We start from the raw sequence: 4,405 nt of genomic DNA on the forward strand, positions 1-4,405 counted from the left end.
TCCCTGGTGGTCTAGTGGTTAGGATTCGGCGCTTTCACCGCTGCGGCCCGGGTTCGATTCCCGGTCAGGGAATCATTTTTCAGTGTGTTGCATGGCTATCCATTCTCCTTAAAAGCGCTGGACAGTTACTTATTTGTCTTCGTAGTGACTGGGTGCTACAGTGTGTCGTGTTTCGTTGAAATAGTGCCCTCGTTCAGATTTGTTTGTATGCGTAGGGATGATTACTTCTGTAGCGAAATACTTGGTTCGCGTGTGGTGTTTTTCTGTAGAGGCTGTTTTGATTTTACCATTGACTGTTCGCTCTACTGTGACATCTAGAAATGGCACTTTGTTGTTGTTCTCCTCTTTTGTGAATTTTATGCCAGTAAGGAGATTGTTGATGGTGTTGTACGTTTCCTCTAATTTGTTTCATTTTTTGATGACAGAAGTGTTTCATGGGTATTTCGTTGATTTATTTGTAGGGCTTGTTACTGAATATAAAGTGGGTGGTAACCACGAGGTTGACAGTGCTATCTTTGCTGATGAAGTTGGTGCTGTGTTTTTGTCTTTAGTTCTTCGAGTAGTGTCTTCAGTTTTCTTTGGTCACGTTGATGTTAATGGATGTGAACAGGGCTGTTATGTCAAAGGACAACATTACTCCATCCTCTTCTATCTTCGTGTCTTTGGTGTTCAGGAATTCTTGGATGGAGTAAATGGAGTGGCATGAATCTTCGACTTGGTGTTTTAGTCCTCAGTGGAGGCCTTTGACGAGTGTGTATATTGGTGTTCCAAGTAGTGAGACTATGGCCTGAGGGGGGCTCTTGGTTTGAAAAAGAGGAGAACAACAATAAACTGCCATTCTTAGATGTCACAGTAGAGCGAACAGTCAACGGGGAACTTCACACTGGCATCTACAGAAAAACAACATACACAAACCAAATACTTAATCACAGAAGCAATCATCCCAACACCCACAAAAGAAGCTGCATCAGGAGATTATTTCAACGAGCCACTACATACTGCAGCACAGAGAAACTACGAAGAGCTCAAGAGAAATAAGTATATGGTGCATTGAGGGAGAACGTGTCCCCAATAAACCCATTCCGCCGATTTCTCATTGATGCTTTCAAGCTAACTCTCAAAAATTCGGTTTGAACCTCCATTCTTTCCTCTTTGTTTTTTGTGGGTTTTGAAAGCTTTCCCAATCCTCTGACTGAGTATTGGAGTTGGGAAGTTATGTTGTGGTTGTACAGGACATTGGTTAGACCACTTTTAGAATATTGCGTGCAATTCTGGTCTCCCACCTATCACAAGGATATTGTGAAATTTGAAAGGGTTCTGAAGCACCAATAGGTCCACAGAGGGGAAGCGGCCCTTCTGCTGCCCTGAGTATGGGAAGGCCTTCAATGATTCTGCTGCCCTGCTGACGCACCAGTTGGCCCACACCGGGGAAGGCTGTTCTCCGGCCCCAAGTGCAAGATGGCCTTCAGCAGGTCTTCCCACCTGCTGAGAGACCAGTGGGTCCATACTGAGAGGCCGTTCTTCTGCCCCAACTGCAGGAGGGGCATTGCTCTTTCCTCCGACCTACTGGCCCATTGGTGTGTCCACATGGTGGAGAGGTCGTTCAGTTGCCGTATGTGCAGGAAGGCCTTCAGCAATTCCTCTGCCCTGCTGAGGCACCTGTCCATCCACACTGGGGAGAACCGTTCTCCTGCGCCGAATGTGGGAAGGTCTTTACCTGCTCCTCCACACTGCTGAATCACCAGCTGGACCACACGGGGGTTTGGGGGGGGGGGGGGGGGGGGGACAGTGGAGGAGGGGGGAGGCCATTCTGCTGCCCTCAGTGCGGGAAGGCCTTCAGCAATTCCTCCACCCTACTGAAGCACCAATATGCCCACACCAGGGAGATGCCCTCCAGCTGGCCCGAGTGTGGGAAGAGGTTCATGTTTTCGTACAACTTGCGGAAGCACCAGCGGAGGCACCAGTGCTCCCAGCAATCAGATCCCACCGGTGACGCTGCATTCGGTCACCTCCCAGGACTGAACCTCCTGCCAGTTCTGACAGTGGGTGCAGTGGGAGAGTAGGTGGGCTGTTTTTCTTTTCTGCTGGACTGCAATTGCCTCCCCCACACCCCACAATCACAACTCCATGGGGGCTCAGGGTTAGCACTGCTGCCTCATGGCACCAGGAACCCAGGAATAATTCCACCCTTGGGGTCTGTGTGCAAGTTATGGAGGGTAGGAAAATGGATCTGAGTGGGTTAGTCTTCGGAAGATCAGTGCAGATGTGTTCGGCTGAAGGACTTGTTTCCACATTATGGGAGTTCTATGATTCTATGAGCTTTGCCTTCAGTGGATACTGCTGCTCATTGAGCCCGGGACTGCACATTGCCAATGAAATGATCCAGAGAAACCGAAGACCATCGGAGAAGAGGTTAGGCCATTCGGCCTACTCTGCCATTCGTTAGTAAGAAAAGTATTGGATGAGATGAGCTACACTGCGGAAACAGGCCATTCGTCCCAACAAGTCCACACCGACCCCCCCGAAGATTAACCCATCCTGACCCATTTCCCTCTGACTAATGTACCTAACTCTATGGGCAATTAAGCATGGCCCATCCACATGACCTGCACATCTTTGGTTTATGGAAGAAAACAGGATCACAGAGAGAAAACCTACGCAGACACTGGGAGAAAGTTCAAATTCCTCACAGATAGTCACCCAAGGCTGGAATCAAACCTGGGCCCCTGGTGCTATGAGGCTGCAGTGGTTACCACTGAGCCACTACATATTGCAACCCGAAGTTGGCAAGTAGGAGCTTGGGAGAATACAGCAAGCCAGGCAGCACCAGAATGTGGAGTAGTCAGCATTTTGGGTATTAACCCTTCTTCAGGACTGAAACGTTGACTTCTCCATGAGAAACGATTCACAGGAATGTTGCTGGGGGTTGGAGGGTTTGAGCTACAGGGAGAGGCTGAATAGCGTGGGGCTGTTTTCACTGGAGCATCGGAGGCAGAGAGGTGACCTAATAGCGGTTATACAATCATGAGGGGCATGGACAGTGTAATAGACAAAGTCCTTTCCTTGGGGTGGGGGAGTCCAGAACGAGAGGGCATAAGTTTAGGGTAAGAGGCGAAATATATTAAAGGGACAACTTCTTCATGCAGAGGGTGGTACATATATGAAATGAGCTGCCAGAGTATATGGGTCAGGTGATGTCAAATGGGAGTGGATTAATTTAGGATATCAGGTCAGCATGGACAAGTGGGAACAAAGGGTCTGTTTCCTTGCTGTACGTGTCTCTGACTACTGGTCCTGATGTAAGTTTAAAATAGAGTCCAAGTAACTTTGAATAGTTCAATCTTGTTGAGCTCACCTCCTGAAAAGTTTCAGATGAATCCCTCTGAGAGATACTGTTTAAACATGCTGAGTTGGACAAAGTATCCCATCAAGTTCAACACAAACCCAGAGTTGAAGAAGTCAGAAGTCAGAACACCAAGGGGACCAAAACTGATCACAATATTCCAGGTGCAGCCTCATCAACGTCCTGTATAACTACAACATAACTTGCCAACATCTATACTCAATTCCCTAACTGATGAAGGCCAGTGTGCTGAAACCTTTCTTCACTGCCTTGTGTACCGATGTTATCAGAGATATAGGACCTACTTTAAACTGATCCACGATCCAGCTGCTGGGAGCACAGAAGTAGAGTAGTGCTGCGTCGATAACCCAGAGGTCGATGGGTAAAAACCATGTGATGCTATTGCTCAATGTCTCTGTAAGCTGCTTTCATATACAAAGGTTCTGTGCATCTGGTTCCCAAAGCTTCTTCAGTGGAGGCGTGGCCGCTGGAGCCCAGGTGTTCAACAACCCACCGGAGCTGGAGGAAGTTCCGAGCTCCAAGAAGCGGGGGGTAAGGCTGGAAGCAGGATTTGCTCAAGGCTTGTATTTTTAACTCATTTTAATGGTACCTACTGTATGGGGCTATGGTTTACATTAAAACGGAGGATCATATCAGAGTGTTTATATTTAGCAGTGGTAGTTGGTAAAATGCACTCTCTGGAGGAGCACTTTCTATGATGCTGCATTTCTTGCCTTCTGCCCTTACCCCATTTCTTATCTCCCATCTTGATTTTATATTTTTTTGGTCAAATTTAATTTCATATTAATCAGACTTGCGATTCACTGTGTGCTATTAATTTGTTTGTTTGAATATTGTAAGTCAAAATTAATGGTGTCATGTCATTTCTGATGTCAGAGTTTGACATTGAATGTGCAGATGTGAATATCAGTAAGTTGTGAAAATAAATCAAGAACTTGTGGTTTTTAACAAAAAGAGCAGTTCACTGATATTCATGGCATCGTCTCATTTGGGTGTGATGATTCAAATCTGACCAACAAACCGTTTCATGTAGTCATCCAA

At 46.8% G+C, this 4,405-nt stretch overlaps 1 non-coding gene across 1 annotated transcript; it reads left to right on the forward strand.

The window, feature by feature from the left end:
* On the forward strand, positions 1-72 carry trnae-uuc (transfer RNA glutamic acid (anticodon UUC)). Its single transcript has one exon. It is a non-coding gene; the product is annotated as a tRNA-Glu (tRNA).
* The last annotated feature ends 4,333 nt before the right edge of the window (positions 73-4,405 follow it).

Source organism: Chiloscyllium punctatum, chromosome 36, assembly GCF_047496795.1.
Source record: "Chiloscyllium punctatum isolate Juve2018m chromosome 36, sChiPun1.3, whole genome shotgun sequence".
Taxonomy (NCBI): Eukaryota; Metazoa; Chordata; class Chondrichthyes; order Orectolobiformes; family Hemiscylliidae; genus Chiloscyllium; species Chiloscyllium punctatum.